General features: G+C 45.6%; 1 long non-coding RNA gene across 9 annotated transcripts in view; it reads right to left on the bottom strand.

Annotated features, from left to right (window-relative positions):
- Window positions 1–3,457: 3,457 nt before the first annotated feature.
- LOC119360995 overlaps window positions 3,458–22,087 on the bottom strand; it is a 26,571-nt gene continuing 7,941 nt past the window's right edge. For 5 of the 9 annotated variants that reach the window (XR_005172827.1, XR_005172824.1, XR_005172825.1 and 2 more), the window contains one exon: window positions 21,814–21,926. This is a non-coding gene — a long non-coding RNA (uncharacterized LOC119360995). Of the gene's footprint in view, window positions 3,496–3,720; window positions 3,736–18,009; window positions 18,025–18,835; window positions 18,911–21,197; window positions 21,555–21,813; window positions 21,927–22,087 lie in introns of those variants that run through there. The other 4 variants (XR_005172823.1, XR_005172822.1, XR_005172821.1 and 1 more) reach the window with 4 other exon arrangements.

Below are 22,087 nucleotides of genomic sequence, written 5' to 3' on the forward strand. Positions count from 1 at the left end.
TATGAAAACGAAGTATGGACATTGACTGACTTGCCCGTTGAGCGGCGAGCCATAGAAAATAAATGGATCTTTAAGAAGAAGATAGACGTGGATGGTTATGTGACCATCTATAAAGCTCGGCTTGTCGCTAAGGGTTATCGACAAGTTCAAGGGGTTGACTACGATGAGACTTTCTCACCGGTAGCGAAGCTGAAGTCCGCCCGAATCATGTTAGCAATTGCCGCATTCTATGATTATGAGATATGGCAAATGGACATCAAAACGGCATTCCTTAATGGTTTCCTTAAGGAAGAATTGTATATGATGCAGCCGGAAGGTTTTGTCGACCCTAAGAATGCTAACAAGGTATGCAAGCTCCAGCGATCCATTTATGGGCTGGTGCAAGCATCTCGGAGTTGGAATATTCGCTTTGATGAGATGATCAAAGCGTTTGGGTTTATGCAGACTTATGGAGAAGCCTGCGTTTACAAGAAAGTGAGTGGGAGCTCTGTAGCATTTCTCATATTATATGTAGATGACATACTTTTGATGGGAAATGATATAGAACTTTTGGACAGCATTAAGGCCTACTTGAATAAGAGTTTTTCAATGAAGGACCTTGGAGAAGTTGCTTATATATTAGGCATCAAGATCTATAGAGATAGATCAAGACGCCTCATAGGTCTTTCACAAATCACACACCTTGATAAGATATTGAAGAAGTTCAATATGGATCAGTCTAAGAAGGGGTTCTTGCCTGTGTTGCAAGGTGTGAAATTGAGCTCAGCTCAATGTCCGACCACGGCAGAAGATATAGAAGAGATGAGTGTCATCCCCTATGCCTCAGCCATAGATTCTATTATGTATGCCATGTTGTGTACCAGACCTGATGTAAACCTTGCCGTAAGTTTGGTAGGTAGGTACCAAAGTAATCCCGGCAAGGAACACTGGACAGCGGTCAAGAATATCCTGAAGTACCTGAAAAGGACTAAGGAAATGTTTCTCGTTTATGGAGGTGACGAAGAGCTCGTCGTAAAGGGTTACGTCGACGCTAGCTTCGACACAGATCTGGATGACTCTAAGTCACAAACCGGATACGTGTATATTTTGAATGGTGGGGCAGTAAGCTGGTGCAGTTGCAAGCAGAGCGTCGTGGCGGGATCTACATGTGAAGCGGAGTACATGGCAGCCTCGGAGGCAGCGCATGAAGCAATTTGGGTGAAGGAGTTCATCACCGACCTAGGAGACATACCCAATGCGTCGTGGCCGATCAAACTCTTCTATGACAACACTGGAGCTATTGCACTTGCCAAGGAGCCCAGGTTTCACAAGAAGACTAGACACATCAAGCGTCGCTTCAACTCCATTCGTGAAAATGTTCAAGATGGAGACATAGATATTTGTAAAGTACATACGGACCTGAATGTAGCAGATCCGTTGACTAAACCTCTCCCTAGAGCAAAACATGATCAACACCAGAATTCCATGGGTGTTCGATTCATCACAATGTAACTAGATTATTGACTCTAGTGCAAGTGGGAGACTGTTGGAAATATGACCTAGAGGCAATAATAAAAGGATTATTATTATATTTCCTTGTTCATGATAATTGTCTTTTATTCATGCCATAATTGTGTTATCCGGAAATCATAATACATGTGTGAATACTTAGACACCAACATGTCCCTAGTAAGCCTCTAGTTAACTAGCTCGTTGATCAATAGATAGTCATGGTTTCCTGACTATGGACATTGGATGTCATTGATAACGAGATCACGTCATTAGGAGAATGATGTGATGGACAAGACCCAATCCTAAACATAGCACAAGATCGTATAGTTCGTTTGCTAGAGTTTTTCCAACGTCAAGTATCTTTTCCTTAGACCATGAGATCGTGTAACTCCCGGATACTGTAGGAGTGCTTTGGGTGTACCAAACGTCACAACATAACTGCACTGGTAGAAAAAGGGCCTATAGTCCCGGTTCGTAAGGGCCTTTAGTCCCGGTTCCTGAACCGGGACTAAAGTGTCGGTACTAATGCCCTGTACCTTTAGTCCCGGTTCAATCCAGAACCGGGACTGATGGGCCTCCACGTGGGCAGTGCGCAGAGCCCAGGCAGGAGACCCTTTGGTCCCGGTTGGTGGCACCAACCAGGACCAATAGGCATCCACGCGTCAGCATTTCTGTGGCTGGGGTTTTTGTTTTTTTTGAAAGGGGAGGGGGGTTTGGGGGGTTAATTTAGGTGTTTCATATATTGTGTTAGCTAGCTATAATTAATAGAGAGAAGTGTCCTCTCTTACGTCCGTGCTTGGTCGACGCTACGTACTATACATACGTATAGAGAGGACTAGACACGCTAGTTAGCTAGTAAGCAAACAAAGGAAATAGAAGATCGTCATGAACATATATGCATACAGAGAGAAGTGATATCGACCACCTCTCCTTCTCGGAGAGATTGGTCGAACAACAAGTTCTCGTATACCTATCCGACACTACCGGCTACATATATACAATAATTATCTCTTACGAATATAATCATACGGACTCATGGTCCACATAGTATTCTCCGTCTTCAGCGATCACTTGGTCAAGAAAGAATGCCGCCAATTCCTCTTGAATTGCTCGCATGCGAGCTGGTGCTAGGAGTTCATCCCGCTTCCGAAACATCTAATTTGAAGAAGGGGGTCAATACATATATATATGAATGAATGAAACTCAATAAAAATGATGGTAATAAAATAAAATTGTGAACGTTGTTATTTACATACTTCATATTGTTCGTCAGAGTACCCGCCCCGCTCACAGGTCGTGTGGCGGATGGACTCGCAGACGTAGTATCCACAGAAATCATTCCCTTTTTCCTGCCACAACCACTTTACAAGAAATAGAGGTCAATCAAACTGATAAGCAAGAATGCTAAATGGTATTGATGAAATTAGCGCTTGAATCACTAGGAGATGCGCGGAACATGCTACTATAGTACTTACTTTCAGGTGTCTAAATTCCAGCTCCTTCAGCAGTCCCGGAACTATTCTGATGAATTTTCTCCAAACCCTGCCGGACAAAGAAAACAATTACTTGATATCAGGAAATGAACAAAGTTGCTGATATGGTGGATAATGATTGATTTAACTTACTTCTTGAGGATTTCAGTCATGTCCGCATACTCCTGGGGATCTTTTCGTTTAGAGTCCAAGACGGTTACTACTCCCTGCTCAAGCCTAATCTCTAGGAGAATATAGTGGAAACTGCACACGCATGCATAACTCATCAATTACATTACTATAGCCTGGACTAATATATAAGGGAAACTGAATATGCAAAGACAGTAACACTCACGTGAAGTTGTAAGGAAAGAGTATTATATCTTTGTTTTCATTTTTTTTTTTGAATGATCGTAGCAAGTTGGCCTCGGTATCTCCGGGACGATGTTGAACCTCAGTTGCATCTATGAGATATGTGTTAATGAACCCAATATCACCGATTTGTCTTTTCTTCAATTCGGCGATCTTCATTCTGCATAATATAGTGAGGATAATTATAAATACATGCAATGAAAGAGATGAGCTATATAGAGAGACTTAATGACAGAAGTAGTAGTACTTACAGACAGTAGCAGGTGATCGTTGTTTTATCGAGGGCCAATTGATTGAAAAACTGATAGAACTCCTCAAATGGAATAGGCAACAGTTCAATTCCAACGAGGTCATGCTCCGGTTTAACTCTCGCATACAAAGTACTCCTCCCCCAAACTCTCTGCAGATTTTCAAGTACCAATCATGTAATCTTCGCATCATCGTTGTTAAAGATTTTTCATCTTTGACGAGAGGCTTCCCGTACTCGTATCTGTGTATATGCACCTCCATGGTATCATAATGTACATCGTCGGGCAGGTAATCGTCAACATTGCCATAACCGGGCACCATCCTCGGATCGACGATGTCGCTAGGCACCTTGAGGGGGGGGGGCACGATTGCTTCGCTTGTTCGCCGAGCTGGGCAATTTGTTTCCCAGCTACCCGTCGTTCTTTCAGCCTTTGATCACTGACTGTACTTCCCGACCGCTCCGCTTCGGCCCATGTCTTTGCAATAATGCGCTCATAGTTGCCTTTCGGCGGAGACTTGGGTGGTTTTGCCAGGGCAGCCAGAGTGCGCTTCACTTTCATCGGATCTACCTTCTCCTCCGGAGGTGGATGTCTCTTTGCTCTCAACCCTTGAAACCAGTCATCCACTTCGGTTCGCACGATCTCGGCGTTCTCCTCCGGGGTCCCCTCATATGGTAACTTCTCTGGAGTCTTCAGAGAAGGACCGAATCTGTATGTCCTCCCGCCTCTGGTTGTACTGCTAGACGCCGACCGAGCAGACAGAGCGATTGTCTTCTTTACTTGCTTACGAGGCGGAGGAGAAGGACTACGACGCGCCGGAGCAGCTGGAGCGGCGGCAGGTCTCTTCCGCCCTTGCTGACGAGGCGGAGAAGGAGAAGGCTGGCTGCTCGGGCGCGTCGGCACAGGCGGAGAAGGAGGCGGAGTGCCGCCACGCGCCGGAGAAGGAGCCGGCCGAGGGCCCTGATCGTCACTCGCCGGAGGAGGAGGCGGTGGAGGAGGCGGAGTGCCCTGACTCGCCGGAGGAGGAGGAGGAGGCGGAGGCGTCCAGTTCGGAAGGTTGATCATCTTCTTCCGCCATAGGCATGGAGTCTTCAGAGCAGACCCCAGCCGAGTCTCCCTTCACCGGTAGGGTGGTCAAGCTGGAGGTCCTCATATCCCTCCGTTATTTCATCCACCATCACCCTAGCATATCCTTCTGGAATCGGCCGGCAGTGAAAAGTTGCGCCGGGTTCAGTAGGATAAACAGAGCCAACAGCCGCCTTGACCTTCAAATTCATCCATTGCGTCATAAGGTGGCAATTTTGAGACTCTGTGATAGCATCCACGGGATAGCTGGCAGGAGCCATCAAGGCATGCTCCTGCTGAAGCAGCTCGGTGGAAGCCACGCTGCTTCTGCGCTGAGATGGCGGGGTAGCTTCGGGGGAGGCTTCGGGGGAGGCTTCGGCAGTACCTTTGCTGTGATTTGCTTCTCGTTCCTCTATCGCATCTACCCTTGCTTGCAGCGCCTGCATCTGGGTCTGCTGCACTTTTTTCCTCCTCTCATGGGATTTGTAACCGCCTGCGTCCGGAAACCCAACCTTCCACGGAATGGAGCCTGGCGTGCCTCGTGTCCGTCCAGGGTGCTCAGGATTCCCGAGGGCCATTGTGAGCTTGTCGTTCTCTCTGTCTGGAAAGAACTTCCCTTGCTACGCTGCTTCGATATACTGCTTAAGCTTCTTGACTGGTATGTCCATTTGATCGTTCGTCCAAATGCACTTCCCTGTTACAGGGTCCAAGGTTCCGCCAGCCCCAAAGAACCAAGTCCGGCAACGGTCTGGCCATCTAATTATCTCTGGTTCGATCCCTTTATCAACCAGATCATTCTCAGTCTTGGCCCACTTAGGCCGGGCTACGAGGTAGCCACCTGACCCCGTGCGATGGTGAAGCATCTTCTTCGCAGCACTTTGCTTGTTTGTCGCCGACATCTTCTTACTCTTTTCCGATGTCTTGTGGGCCACAAATGCGGGCCAGTGATCTCTGATCTTCCACATGGGTGCGTGTCCCTCAGCGTCATTCGGAACAGCTAGTCCACCGGGACCCTTTCCAAAGATTACGTAGTGTAAATCATTGACCATAGCAAGCACGTGATCGCCGGTGCGCATGGCGGGCTTCTTCCGGTGATCTGCCTCGCCTTTGAAATGCTTGCCTTTCTTTCGACATTGATGGTTGGTCGGAAGAAATCGACGATGGCCCAGGTACACATTCTTCCTGCATTTTTCCAGGTATATACTTTCAGTGTCATCTAAACAGTGCGTGCATGCGTGGTATCCTTTGTTTGTCTGTCCTGAAACGTTACTGAGAGCGGGCCAATCGTTGATGGTCATGAACAGCAACGCCTTAAGGTTAAATTCCTCCTGTCTGTGCTCATCCCACGTAGGTACACCATTTTCATTCCACAGCTGTAAAAGTTCTTCAACTAATGGCCTTAGGTACACATCAATTTCGTTGCCAGGTTGCTTAGGGCCTTGGATGAGAACTGGCATCATAATGAACTTCCGCTTCATGCACATCCAAGGAGGAAGGTTATACATACATAGAGTCACGGGCCAGGTGCTGTGATTGCTGCTCTGCTCCCCGAAAGAATTAATGCCATCCTCGCTTAAAGCAAACCATACATTCCTTGGGTCCTTTGCAAACTCATCCCAGTACTTTCTCTCGATTTTTCACCACTGCGACCCGTCAGCGGGTGCTCTCAACTTCCCATCTTTCTTTCGGTTCTCACTGTGCCATCGCATCAACTTGGCATGCTCTTCATTTTTGAACAGACGTTTCAACCGTGGTATTATAGGAGCATAGCACATCACCTTCGCAGGAACCCTCTTCCTGGGGGGCTCGCCGTCAACATCACCAGGGTCATCTCGTCTGATCTTATACCGCAATGCACCGCATACCGGGCATGCGTTCAGATCCTTGTATGCACCGCGGTAGAGGATGCAGTCATTAGGGCATGCATGTATCTTCTCCACCTCCAATCCTAGAGGGCATACGACCTTCTTTGCTGCGTATGTATTGTCGGGCAATTCGTTATCCTTTGGAAGCTTCTTCTTCAATATTTTCAGTAGCTTCTCAAATCCTTTGTCAGCCACAGCATTCTCTGCCTTCCACTGCAGCAATTCCAGTACGGTACCGAGCTTTGTGTTGCCATCTTCGCAATCGGGGTATGACCCTTTTTTGTGATCCTCTAACATGCGATCGAACTTCAGCTTCTCCTTTTGACTAATGCATTGCGTCCTTGCATCGACAATGACCCGGCAGAGATCATCATCATCGGGCACATCGTCTGGTTCCTCTTGATCTTCAGCAGCTTCACCCGTTGCAGCATCATTGGGCACATCGTCTGGTTCCTCTTGATCTTCACCAGCTCCCCCCGTTGCAGCATCACCGTATTCAGAGGGCACATAGTTGTCATCGTAGTCTTCTTCTTCGTCGTCTTCCATCATAACCCCTATTTCTCCGTGCCTCATCCAAACATTATAGTGTGGCATGAAACCCTTGTAAAGCAGGTGGAGTGAAGGATTTTCCGGTTAGAGTAAGACCTCGTATTCCCACATTCAGTGCATGGACAACACATAAAACCATTCTGCTTGTTTGCCTCAGCCGCATCGAGAAACTCATGCACGCCCTTAATGTACTCGCGGGTGTGTCTGTCACCGTACATCCATTGCCGGTTCATCTACGTGCATTATATATAATTAAGTGTCCAAATTAATAGAAGTTCACCATCACATTAAAACCAAAGTGCATACATAGTTCTCATCTAACAACATATAGCTCTCCAGAGCATCTAATTAATTAAACCATACATTGAAACTATGTAAAACATTTCAATGCGAAAACAAATGTGATCATAATCGCAACCAATGTAACAATTGATCCAATGGCATAATGATACCAAGCCTCGGTATGAATGGCATATTTTCTAATCTTTCTAATCTTCAAGCGCATTGCATCCATCTTGATCTTGTGATCATCGACGACATCCACAACATGCAACTCCAATATCATCTTCTCCTCCTCAATTTTTTTTATTTTTTCCTTCAACAAATTGTTTTCTTCTTCAACTAAATTTAACCTCTCGACAATAGGGTCGGTTGGCATTTCTGATTCACATACATCGTAGATAAATAAAATCTATGTCACGTTGGTTGGCATAATTTTCATAAACAATAAATGAACTAATAGTTATAAAGATAATATAAATACCACATCCGAATCATAGATAGGACGAGGGCCGACGGGGGCGGATACCAAAACCATCGCACTATATAAGATGCAATAATAAATGTAAGAAAATGATACAAGTATCTATCTAAACATACAAGTAAGAATATTTTTCCTTTCAGAAAGAAGATAAGAACAAGAGGCTCACCACGGTGCTGTCGGTGATGAGATCGGCGTGGGTGATCGACGGCGGTGAAGACGGGGACGGGGCGTGACGGACCGCTAAATCTATACAAATCTCGAGGAAAATGGAGCTTGGAGGTCGAGCTTCGAGAGGAGAAAGCTTAAGTAGTGTGGCTCGGGCATTCCATCGAACACCTCATGTGCATCGGAGGTGAGCTAGAGCACCACAAAGCCCTCTCCCCCTCGGCCAGAAAAAACAGAGCACTGTGCTCTGCTCTTGCGCGAGGGGTCATATATAGGCACCTCATTGGTCCCAGTTGGTGACATGAGCCGGGACTAAAGGGGAGCCTTTGGTCCCGGTTCAAGCCACCAACCAGGACCAATGGTGGTGGGCCAGGAGCGAGGTCCATTGGTCCCGGTTCATCCCACCAACCGGGACCAAAAGGTCCAGATGAACCGGGACCAATGGCCCACGTGGCCCAGCCGGCCACCTGGGCTCACGAACCGGGACCAATGCCCACATTGGTCCCGGATCTACACTAACCGGGACTAATGGGCTGACCCGGCCTGGACCAAAGCCCTGTTTTCTACTAGTGTTGGGTGACTATAAAGGTATACTACGGGTATCTCCTAAAGTGTCTGTTGGGTCGACACGGATCAAGACTGGGATTTGTCACTCTGTATGACGGAGAGGTATCTCTGGGCCCACTCGGTAATGCATCATCATAATGAGCTCAAAGTGACCAAGTGTCTGGTCACGGGATCATGCATTACGGTACGAGTAAAGTGACTTGCCGGTAACGAGATTGAACAAGGTATTGGGATACCGATGATCGAAGCTCAGGCAAGTAACGTACCGATTGACAAAGGGAATTGTATACGGGGTTGCTTGAATCCTCGACATCGTGGTTCATCCGATGAGATCATCAAGGAGCATGTGGGAGCCAACATGGGTATCTAGATCCCGTTGTTGGTTATTGACTGGAGAGCCATCTCGGTCATGTCTACATGTCTCCCGAACCCGTAGGGTCTACACACTTAAGGTTCGGAGATGCTAGGGTTGTAGAGATATGAATATGTAGTAACCCGAAAGTTGTTCGGAGTCCCGGATGAGATCCTGGACGTCACGAGGAGTTCCGGAATGTTCCGGAGGTGAAGAATTATATATAGGAAGTGCAGTTTCGGCCATCGGGAGAGTTTCGGGGGTCACTGGTATTGTACCGGGACCACCAGAAGGGTCCCGGGGTCCACCCATCCCGGAGGGCCCCATGGGCTAATTGGGGAGGGGGACCAGCCCATAGTGGGCTGGTGCGCCCCCCTTGGCCCACCCCATGCGCCTAGGGTTGGGAACCCTAGGGTGGGGGGGGGGGCGCCCCACCTGGCTTGGGGGGCACTCCACCCCTTGGCCGCCCCCCCCCCCTAGGAACGGCACACCCCCTAGGGGGCCTATATAAAGGGGGGAGGGAGGGGCAGCGGCACCCTTGAGTCTTGGCGCCTCCCTCTCCCCTGCTACACCTCTCCCTCTCGCAGTAGAACGGCGAAGCCCTGCTGCGGTGACCCCTGCATCCACCACCACGCCGTCGTGCTGCTGGATCTTCATCAACCTCTCCTTCCCCCTTGCTGGATCAAGAAGGAGGAGACGTCACGCTGACCGTACGTGTGTTGAACGCGGAGGTGTCGTCCGTTCGGCGCTAGGATCTCCGGTGATTTGGATCACGTCGAGTACGACTTCCTCATCCCCGTTCTTTGAACGCTTCCGCACATGATCTACAAAGGTATGTAGATGCAATCCGATCACTCATTGCTAGATGAACTCATAGATGGATCTTGGTGAAACCGTAGGAAAATTTTTGTTTTCTGCAACGTTCCCCAACAAGCTTCCCTTTGAATAGGTTGAGGTTGGATCCACCCTTTTTAGGGTCGCCAGCATTGTACCGAGGCTTCGGATTATGAAAATGACGATTTTTGGCTTCGTAGTGTGATGTCATGAAGTTTGTCGCCTCCTCAGTAATGAATGCCTCGGCCATCGATGCTTCAATTCTACGTTTATTTTTACATTTTGCTTGAACCGTCTTCTGCATCCTCTCTCTTGCGTAGCACCAAGGATTTTGCACGCCCCCCCCCCCCACCAATCGTGCCTCGGTCGGGAGATGCAAAATCAAGTGTTGCATTGGATTAAAGAGGCCCGGTGGAAAGATCTTCTCCAACTTGCAGATCAACTCTGGCGCCAACTCTTCCATTTCTTCTAGCATGGCAGGCGATAGTTCTTTCGCACAAAGAACACGGAAGAAATAGCTCAGCTCGGCATGTACTAGTCGTTCATCCTCAGGAATAAAGCCACGCAACATCACCGGCATTACCCGCTCAATTCATCTGTGCCAATCATGACTCTTGAGACCAAATATTTTCAATTTATCAAGACTCGCTCCCCTCTTTAGATTCGTTGCATACACATCGGGCAATATCAACTACATTTTCACCCACAAGATAATTTTCCTCATAACTGGCCTTCCAAGATTGAACCATGCCTTTGGCTTCGTCCAGTTCTGCTTTCCTTCCAGTTCTTTCATGTTTTGTAACGGTCTATCACATAGCGCCTCTTGATCGACTCTAGCCTTAGTATTATCCTTTGACTTCCCCTTTATGCCGAACAATGTACCAAATAGGGCCTCGGCGATATTCTTTTCAGTGTGCATCACGTCGATGTTGTGTGGGCAAAGGAGGTCTTTGAAGTAAGGCAGATCCCACAAGCATGTCTTGTGAGTCCAGGCGTGTTCCGAGTTATACCCCTTGAAATACCCCGGACGCTCTGGATCTGGCTCGAGAGCATTTAACTGATCCAGGGTCTCTTGGCCTGTCAACGGAGGTGGTGCAGAGTTCTTGACAACTCTACCTTTGATGAAGTTCTTCTTGCCTTTCCTGAACTTATGGCGAGGATCCAGGAACTGTCTATGCAAGTCGAAGCAAGAAAACTTGCGACTGTAGGACACGACCACTAAGCTAAAGCCCTGGATCACTACTCTCTTCTCATTTCTAACTCCTCTCCTTTTTATACTCTTTAGGATGGCGGATGCAAGGATCAAGTTCACACAACCGGATGAAGACACCCCTTTTTGGAAGCCACTTGAAGGAAGTCACTAGGTACCTGAACATCGGAATACTAAGCTTCACCGGGACTTACAACGCCACTTTACCAGAAGAGGAGCGTTGGATGATTCAAATTCAAGTTCCAGGAAGGACATTCACGCCTGTCACTGAGCCCATAGAGTTTTCTTTTGATGCACCAACCTGGAGTCTAGGAAAAGTATGGCAGCTCACATCACCATGGGACGCATTGGAGAAGTTTACCACAATGATCTCAAGGATACAATCTACCAGATTTGTGGGCACCGAGATGAGCAATGGGAGATGATCAGCACTAGGAAGGATAGATCGATTGCCTCTTTCATCCAGGAGTTAAACCAGCACATTCGACGCCAGGAGAACCAGATGTGCGCAGGCATGACAGATTTGAAGAAGGCGATGACAAGGATCACAGAACTGGAGGAAGAACTCAAGGCTACACCCGAAGATTATATGGAGGAAATCGTCGTACTAGTGGAGAAGAACTACGACCTGACAAGGAAGCTCGGAGTTTTCATGGGAGATCCTGCGCTAGGAGGAGAAGATGACAGTTCCACTTGCCCGGAGAACTACATCATCATCGACAACACTGACTCGGGCCCTGACGATAGCGATGATGACTATGTTGATGAAGCTAGAGCAGGTATCATGGAGTCTTCGACCGATCAATTTTTATAGTCGACCACCATATCAGTAGTAGTATTCCACCATGTATATAGTATAATCCAAGCACTTTTGTAACAATAGTTCTAGACCGATTGTATGCCCTTGTTTGATTGATTGAGTGAAATGTTTGTGTTTGTCTCATGTGCATATGGGTAGTGTTTTCCCCCTAGACCTCATTCTAATCTGTTTTCTCATCTTTTCTAAACCCAGCAGATGCCTCCGAGACGCGACAATAGGTTTGCATTCCCACCGGAGCTGACTCAGTTGATCCAGCAGCAGAATGCATTGATGCGGATACTAGTTCAGAATCAGAACCAGGGGAACAACAACAACCCACCACCACCACCACCACCAATTGATCACTTAGCCCGTTTTCTTAGGCTGAATCCGCCGGTGTTCTCCAGTAGCACCGAGCCGATTGTTGCAGATGATTGGCTCCGCAAGATTGAAAGGGAGTTGACTACTGCAGGATGCACAGATGCGGAGAGAGTGCATTTTGCCGCACATCAGCTTGATGGACCCGCAGCATCATGGTGGGAGAATTTCATAGTCACTTACCCCATCGACACTGTGACATGGGACCAGTTCCAGCAGGCTTTTCGCACTGCCCATGTCTCAGTAGGAGCTACGGCCATGAAGAAGCGTGAGTTTCGCAACTTACGCCAAGGAGGGTGCACTGTTGGTCAGTATGTGAATGAATTTAGTAAGCTAGCATGTTATGCCCCAGATGACGTCGCTACAGATGCAACTAAGAAGGAGAAGTTTCTGGAAGGACTGAATGATGAGATGAGCATGCAGTTGATGGTGGCAAATTTCAATAACTACGAGGAGTTGGTGGATCGAGCTCTCGTGCTTGAAGGGAAGCAGCAGCAGATTGACAGCCGCAAGAGGAAGTATGGACAAGGGAAGTATAGTTCTGGAGCTCATCAGAGACCCCGTTTCACCCCGAACTCAGGAGGACTTGTTCATAACCATGGAGGCCACACTCATAATGAAGGAAGTACGCACAACCATAGTGGCCCCAAGAATGGGAATGGTAATGGTGGAAGCACCGGACAGAACCGTTCCAACCCGACAACACCCGCTATGAGAGATCTAAACCACGTTACTTGCTACAAGTGCCAAAAGACCGGACATTATGCCAATGAATGTCCTGAAGCAAAAAATGGAAATGGCAATGGAAGCTCTAGGAAGAAGCCCAACCCTTTCAACAGGGGGCAAGTGAACCACGTTAACATGGAGGAGGTTGAAGCCCAACCAGATGCAGTAATAGGTAAGTTTTGGTTAAGTCCTTTACTGCAGTCGTACTTTCTGATACTGGTGCATCGCACTCATACATATCAAGGGGATTTGTGGATAAGTATAAGTTGCCCACTAGAGTTCTTAAGACACCCATGCTAGTAACCTCACCCGGAGCAGAGTATATGGCAAGCCATGGATGTTTTCAGATGCCATTGACCATAGGTAGGCATGTTTTCCCCTCAGATCTGATAATTTTGGAGTCGCAAGGTTTCGATGTGATTCTGGGTATGGATTGGCTATCAATGTATGGAGGAAACATCGATTGCGCCAGTAAGACAATTTTGCTCACCACCCCAGAAGGAAGAAGGATCAAGTATGTATCCTGGCATGTTCCGAATAGGACGCAAGTAAATTCCTTATCAGGAGTTGTACAGGAGGAAGTACCAGTGGTAAAGGATTTCCCGGATGTATTTCCAGAAGAATTGCCAGGCATGCCACCGGATAGAGACATTGAGTTTTTGATTGAGCTTTTGCCAGGCACAGGGCCAATATCTAAGAGACCGTACAGAATGCCCGCAAAGAATTTGGAGGAAATTAAGAAGCAGATTAAGGAGTTACTGGATAAAGGTTATATACGCCCAAGTTCGTCACCTTGGGGATTACTAGTACTTCAAGTGGAGAAGAAGGATGGATCGTTAAGGATGGTTGTTGATTATCGAGGATTGAATGAGGTGACGATCAAGAACAAGTACCCACTGCCGATGATCAATGATTTGTTTGATCAGCTGCAAGGAGCTAAGGTGTTTTCCAAGATCGATCTGCGATCAGGATATCACCAGCTGAAGATTCGAGAGCAGGATATACCTAAGACAGCTTTTACCACAAGGTATGGGCTATATGAGTATACCGTTATGTCATTTGGCCTAACTAATGCACCTGCCTATTTTATGAACATGATGAACAAAGTGTTTATGGAGTTTTTGGATAAGTTCGTCGTGGTGTTCATGGATGATATTTTGGTCTACTCGAAGAACGAAGAAGAGCATAAGGAACATTTGCGTTTAGTACTTGGGAAGCTCAGAGAACATCAGCTATACGCCAAGTTCAGCAAGTGCGAGTTTTGGCTGAAGGAAGTTGGATTCCTTGGACATGTTATATCTAGAGAAGTAATAGTGGTAGACCCCACCAAGGTTGTCACGGTGACAAATTGGGAGCCACCCATGTCAGTTGGAGAGATCCGGAGTTTTCTTGGACTCGCAGGATACTACTGGAGGTTCATTGAGAATTTCTCAAAGATTGTGAAGCCCATGACGGAGTTGTTGAAGAAGGACACCAAATTCAAATGGACTGAGGAATGTGAGGCCAGTTTTCAGGAGTTGAAGAGACGCTTGGTTACATCACCAGTCTTGATTCTGCTAGATCAACGCAAGGATTATGAAGTGTATTGCGATGCTTCTCGTCGAGGACTTGGAGCCGTACTTATGCAGGAGGGAAGAGTTGTTTCATATGCCTCACGACAGCTTAAACCCCATGAGTTAAACTATGCTACGCATGATTTGGAGCTAGCAGTCTTAGTGCATGCATTGAAGACATGGAGGCATTTTATCATCGAAAATCATTGTGAGGTATACACGGATCACAAGAGTTTGAAGTATATCTTCACGCAGAAGGAGTTGAATCTCAGGCAGAGGAGATGGTTAGAGCTCATTAAGGATTATGATATGAGATTGCATTATCATCCCGAAAAGGCTAACGTAGTAGCCGATGCGTTGAGCCGGAAAAGTCATGTCAACACACTCATGACCGGAGGATTGCCCAAGGAGTTAGCAGAGGACCTTCGCAAACTATGTTTGGAGATAGTTCCGAGAGGATATGTAGAAGCTTTGGATATTCAATCTACTTTAATGGATAAGATCGAAGAAGCTCAGAAGACGGACAAGGAGATTGCCGAAATAAAGGAAAGAATGAGTAAAGTAAAGGCTAAGGGATTTCGTGAAGATGAGCACGATACCTTATGGTTTGAGGACCGCGTATATGTGTCAAATGATCAGGAGATCAGGAAGTTGATTCTGCAAGAGGCTCATGATTCGCCATATTCGATTCACCCAGGAAATACCAAGATGTATCTGGATTTGAAGGATAGTTTCTGGTGGACCGGAATGAAGAAGGATATTGCAGAGTATGTAACAGTTTGTGATGTATGTCAGAGAGTGAAGGCAGAGCATCAGAAGCCAGCAGGATTGCTACAGCCATTACCGATACCCGAATGGAAGTGGGATAAGTTAGGCATGGATTTTATCACGGGATTACCTAGGACTCGTTCAGGCTATGACTCGATATGGGTTGTACTCGATCGTTTGACGAAAGTAGCTCACTTCATCCCAGTGAAGACCACTTACACCAGTGCTAAGTTGGCAAAGATATACATGACCAGGATCGTATGTCTGCATGGAGTTCCGAGGACCATTGTATCAAATAGAGGAACCCAGTTTACTTCAAAGTTTTGGAATCAGTTGCATGAAACTTTGGGAACCAGGCTAGAGTTCAATACATCTTTTCACCCGTAGACAGATGGGCAGACTGAAAGAGTCAATCAGATTCTGGAGGACATGTTGAGAGCTTGTGTGCTAGACTATGGATCTAGTTGGGACGATAATTTGCCGTGTGCAGAGTTCTCATACAACAACAGCTACCAGTCCAGTTTGAATGGCACTGTTTGAAGCATTGTACGGAAGGAGGTGCGGAACTCCGTAGTTGTGGGACGAAGTTGGAGACCGACAGTTGTTTGGACCAGATTTGATTAAAGAGTCTGAAGAGAAGGTTAAGCTGATTCGCGATAGACTCAAGGTAGCCCAGTCCAGGCAGAAGAGCTATGTGGATTCTAAACGCAAGGAGACAGTTTACGAAGTTGGAGACAGAGTGTATCTTCGTGTATCCCCACTTCGAGGAGTGAAGCACTTTGGAGTTAAGGGAAAGTTAGCGCCACGTTTTGTGGGACCATACAAGGTTTTGGAACATATAGGAGAAGTTGCTTACAAGTTAGAATTGCCCGAAGGATTGTCACGAGTTCACGATGTGTTCCACGTTTCTCGGTTAAAGAAATGCCACGCAGAGATGGCTGAAATTCCTTTGAGAGATACAGTGTCGCTGGAATCGATACAGTTGGATAGCGATTTGACGTACGAGGAGAAGCCAGTCAAGATACTCGAGTTTGCCAGCCGAGTCACACGCAACAAGGTAATCAAGTTCTGCAAAGATTAGTGGAGCCACCATACCGAGGATGAAGCCACCTGGGAACGAGAGGAAGACCTACAGAAGGATTACCCACACCTATTTTCTAGCCAACCCGAATCTCGAGGGCGAGATTCATCTTAAGGGGGTAGGTTTGTAACATCCAAATTTTTAATTTGGAATGTTATACATTAGATCATCATTGCATTTTTAGAGGACGGGGAAAATTTATTTCAGGATTTTTGGAGTCCGTTTACTATTTCTCTTCTTCTTTTTCTGCACGTCGGAATTGTTTTAAAAAAAAGTCAAACCGACTCCGGACCGTACCCGAACGGGACTCCGCCTGGGGGGGCTTTATAAGCCGCCGCTCCGAGCCGCCGAAGCCTAACCCGCGCCGCCGCCCAAACCCTAACCCTAACCGCGCCCCGCCGACGTCGTTACCGCCCCGCGTCACCACCGTCGCGCCTCGCCGCTGCCCTGCGCCGACACCCGCCGCCCCGCGCCGCCTCGTCGGAGCCCACCCGCCGCCGCTAGCTGCCACCGCTGCCTCGGTTTTCGCGAGAGAACCGACGGGTTTTTTTTTCTAAAACTAAATCCGTTTTTTTTATAAATCCGGTGGTTTATTTTTTCGGTTTTTATTTAGCGAACGCCCGTTCTTTAGTTTGTTTTAACGAACGGTTTTCACGATTTAGCCGCAGACAGCGAACGTTCGTTCGTTAGCCTGTTCGTCAGTTTTTCTTTTTCTCGGATTTTCCGCGATTATTTTCGATCGCGATTTCTGATCCGATTTTCGTTCTAGTATAACTTTTCGCTCGTTTATCGGAATCAGGCGATTCAAGCGCCTAGAGTTTCGTCTCGAAACCCTCTTTCTGTTTAACCAACTTAAACAAGATTTTGCTACTGTAAAATTTGACTTTAGTCCAGATTAGTAAACGAAGCTTGTGTCTTTCGCCGTTTGAGTTTTGTTGCTTCGTTTGATTTGATTCTTTTTGCAAACCGAAGTTCTTAAGTTGAACTTTTTGGTTAGATCTCTTATTTGAGTTTTACTCATGCCCTTGCTTGATTGCTTATTGTATGCTTGTTTGTTTGCGATAGAGTACCCGGAGTGTGAAGCGTGCTACTACGAGTCTCTAGGTTTCGCAGATCATCAGCAAGGCAAGTAACACTTTGATCATACCTCTTTACTACCCGAATTTATTGCATTAGATCAATCCTCAAACAATTGCATGGTTAGGATCTAATTAAATTGTGGGTTGGGAAGTAGATGAGGTAGTACCTATTCACCTGTTCATTATCAAACCTTGGGAGTTACTTCTACGTCGCTTATATTGCTATGCTATGCTCGTAGACGTGGATTGCGTTTGAGAGTATTCATGACAGATGTGAGTATTGTTAAATAATGGTTAACTTAAGGTGGCAACTTTAATACACATCTGGGTGGATTGAGGCACGTGAGGAATTCAAGTGATTGCCTGTATTTTTGGAAATCCCGGGGTACCGTGTGATTCTCCTATGGACTGCCACCCAGACTCAAAGGGATCATAAGATTATTCATGCTAGAAACTTCCGTGTGCAGCCACATGCCATTATGAGCTCTGGCATAGTTGAGTAAGTTGTGGGAAACCTTTCCATGATGGGCTAGTAGATGTAGGGGATTGTAGGTGTACCGGCCTATCTATCGGTTAAGGGGACCTCTTCGGAAAGACTGTGTCTCGGTCATCCGTTTCTCAAACATCTTGTAGTGCGAGAAAACCAACGGAGGAGATCGAGTCTTGTGGAGAAAAGTGCACAAACCTCTGCAGAGTGTACAAAGTAATCATGGTTAGCTGTGTCCCCGGTTATGCACATCTTGAGTATCTAGTTCTTGGATTATCATGTGGATCTCATCACTCTTAATTATATAATTTGATTGGGGTTAATGATTATTTTTAATTGGGATTGAGATGGGGTTTACCATTCTCAATGTTTAACAACCACCATGATAGTTAAATAAAATTTATTCCTTTGTTGTAGGGAAAAATTGGCTTTTCGCAGAACATATTAACCATACAGCCTCCACCAACCAAATATGCATGTAGTGATAGCATTATTCTGTTCATTACTCTTTTGTGTTACCTTGCCAGCATATTCCATGTGCTGACCCGTTTTCCGGCTGCAACGTATTATGTTGCAGACTTTTCAGACGACGAGTAAGGAGCCTTAGGTCGTGGTCTTTCACTCAGTGATGCCATTGAAGTTGATGGACTCACTTTATCTTCCAAGCCTTCCGCTGTTATCGTATTAGATGGCCTTAAGCCATATTTATTGTAATAAGTTCTCTTTTGAAACATTCGATGTAATAATTGTGTGATTGCTACTCTGTTATAAATCCTTCAAGTACTATGTGTGTCAGCATTACCGATCCAGGGATGACACTTATGCACAGAGATCAGACTGTTTGAGGTCTGGTCGCTACACATATTTATAGATGTAACCCTTTCGAACGGGAGACGCATAGTGGTCACGCATACTGTGGATTGAAGACACCTATAGCTAGCAAGTTTCATCGGCACAAAGACCGGAACAGAGCAAATGAATGGGGGAGGAGGAGATGTCATTTGTGCTCACCCACGAACGCAGGGGCGGAGCTCATGAACGCACAGGGAGGTCGTTGAACACCATACCCTCGCAGCGGCGAAACAACTGCACATTTAAAACCACCAAATCAACACAAATATGATGTTTTTTATAATAAAATCGAAAAATATATGACCTAACTCATAATTCAACATTGACCTTTGGAAGGCCGAAGAGCACCTTTTCGATCAACAGGAAGCCGAAGAGGTATCAGGGGTCGGGGTGTCTGATACGTCTCCAACGTATCTACTTTTCCTAATGCTTTTCCTCTTGTTTATAAGCCAGTGGGCCAACCTCCCTCTTTGTCGTCTGCTAGCAGACGGCAAAGACCTGGCTGATGGCAAAGCCATCCTTGGCCGTCAGCCAGCTCTTTATCGTTTGTTTTTTGAAGCTGTTGGCAAAGCCATCCATTGCCATCAGCTAGCAGACGACAAAGAAGTGGCTGACGGCAAATCTTTTGATTCCAGTAGTGTTGGCTGCCGGCGGCGGCCGTGGCTTCCTCCTCCGACCAAAGAGGCCCTCCTCAACCTTCGTCGCCGCCCCTACGCCGCTCTTCCTCCTCTCTCCGCCTCGAATTGTCGCAACTCCGCCGTCCCTCCGTCACTCCTCGCTGCTGCTGCGCCGACGCCGCCACCTTCCGAACTGCCACCGCCCCTATTTGGCCGACGCCCACTAGTTTTTACATCTCCACTTTGCATCATCTATTGGAGTTGCTCTTTTACATCTTCAATGTACATCATCTATTGGAGTTGCCTCTTTTTTGGAGATGTAAATTTTGACATCTCCTGTTTTACATCTCCAAATATGCATCTTCTATTGGAGATGCTCTTAGTGATGCTTCTTCTACAAGTTGTCGACCTGTATGTTATGTTGGTATAAGTATTATATGTAGCTCGGTTGAATTTTGTGTTTTTTAAGTCATGCTTCATCAATGTCCTTTTGTTTTGTGCAAGAGAATTGGAAATTTGTCCCGTCTACTGCGTTAACTGGCAAAGCCTATTCGGCACCCGTTTCTTTAGTTCACGCAAATGCGCACATACTCCCACGCCGCGCTGGGCCGGCATGTTTTTTTTTAAAAAACTGGAGCAAAAAGGGTGTTTGTGCAAGCGTTGTTTCGAACTCAGGATCTCTCGTTGAGAGAGCAGCACGATGACCACCAGGACAACAACGAAGCAATTGAGCCTATAAACTTCATTCCTTTCCTTTATTCCTTCAGTCGCGAGAGCCCCTGGTTTTGAGAAGCTTCCCGAATCAGTTATTCTCACTGGTCCTTCCTTTTTTCTTGGCCCTTTTTCATTTTTGTTTTTTCCTTAAACACGTGAACTTTTTTCAAATTCGATGAAATATTTTCAAATTCAGTCAACTTTTTCTAAATCAGTGAACCTTTTTGGAAACTCGATGAACTTTTTTTCAAAATCGATGAACTCTTTTTTCAAATCGATTAATTTTTTTAAAAACCGATGAACTCTTTTCTTAAATCAACTAATTTTTTTAAAAACCGATGAACTTTTTTCAATATAGACACACTCTTTTTTCAAAATCGATAAACTTTTTCCAAATTCGATGAACATTTTTCAAAATCGATGAACTCTTTCTTCATTTTTGATTTAATTTTTTCCAAAACAGATGAACTTACTTTTTTTCAAAATTGATGAATTATTTTTTCAGTTGTGTTGGATTTTTTTCAAAATCAATTAACTTTTTCAAATTCGTGAACTTTTTTGAAGTTTCTGGACTTTCTTTCAAATGTCATGAACTGTTTTAAATTCAGGATTTTCTATGATTTTTTTGTCAAAAGTCAACGGTTGACCGGTCAACTGGCCAGCTGTCGACTGGTCAACCGTGATCGACGGGAGCGAAGGAGGCGATCAAGGCAACCTGGGCCAGCCCAGTTCCCAGCCGCGTGGGCGCACGAACTGCCAACTGGCACCCATTAGGAGCTCTCGTGTTAACTTTCTCTGACTATTTAAATGCAGAGTTATTTTCTGGCCCAGGCCCATTTCGATAGCTCTACTTTTCTAGCCAATAAATAAAAGGCAGGAACCGTCCAAAACATTTCCACAGTTCTTTAGTCCCACCTCGATTGGGGAATATCAAGTTATACGGCTTAAGTATGCGTCTACAAATGGTTCCGCTAAGCCGATGATGACTATCCTAGAGACCGACATTCTGAGCGCAGTGAGGAAAATGTCATCAGGAATTAAATAGTCTGAGGCACTTTTTTTATGCCACCGCTGTCGTATTTGTTTACCCATGTCAAATTTGCTTTCAATGACCATAGAAAAGATAGCCATTCGAAGCAAAGTACAATGCCAAAACTGCTTTTGAAGGACGGTTTTTAAAAAATTCAGAATTCAACAAAAAAACATATTTTTACATTTCAAAAAATACAGGCATACATGAAGGCATAACTCACATGTGTAAATTTTCAGGACGAAATACGCTAAAATGAAGGTTGTGCAAAAAAAGACAATGGCTTTTCAAGACACGTTACTATTCATCCCAAAAGTCCATGATTTTTTTTTGTGCATAGATCGCATCTCAATGTATTTTATTCTGAAATTTTATACGCACACACATCACATCATTGTGTACTGTACAAAAAAAATTTACCAAAAAGTATGAATTTTGAATTTAAGAAAAAACGGCCTCGAAGGAGGCCGAGCTCCAAAACGCCATTCTCAGTTCAAAGCTCGTATTCCCTCCGTTCCTAAATATAAGTATTTTTAGACATTTCAAATGAAATACAATATACAAATGTATGTAGACATATTTCAGAATGTAGATTCACTCATTTTGCTCCGTATGTAGTCACTTGGTGGAATCTCTAGAAAAACTTATATTTAGGAACAGAGGGAGTACATGCCATCAATGAGCCAAAATATGTCTAGATACATCCATTTCTCAGACAAGTATTACCGGACGGAGGAAGTATTAGCTAAATAACCTCTAAAAGCATGGAGATATTATTAGGTTCAGAATGAAAAGAAACTTATGCCAAACGGATGTATCTAGTAATGAAATACATATGGATCCGAGAGATTATTATAATATCGCCATGTTTCTTAGACACCGAATTATTCTGCGTTGTCAGATAAGAAAAATGATGAGAGAAGACGATCAGAACAACTAACCAGCAGCAGACTGTTTAAAGGGCTTCAAAATCTCATTATGTTTCAAGAACTATTTTCATTCAAGTAGAACAGAGAAATTCATTTGAGGGGTAGCCTTAACATCATAATC

Source organism: Triticum dicoccoides, chromosome 1A, assembly GCF_002162155.2.
Source record: "Triticum dicoccoides isolate Atlit2015 ecotype Zavitan chromosome 1A, WEW_v2.0, whole genome shotgun sequence".
In the NCBI taxonomy this organism is placed as follows: domain Eukaryota; kingdom Viridiplantae; phylum Streptophyta; class Magnoliopsida; order Poales; family Poaceae; genus Triticum; species Triticum dicoccoides.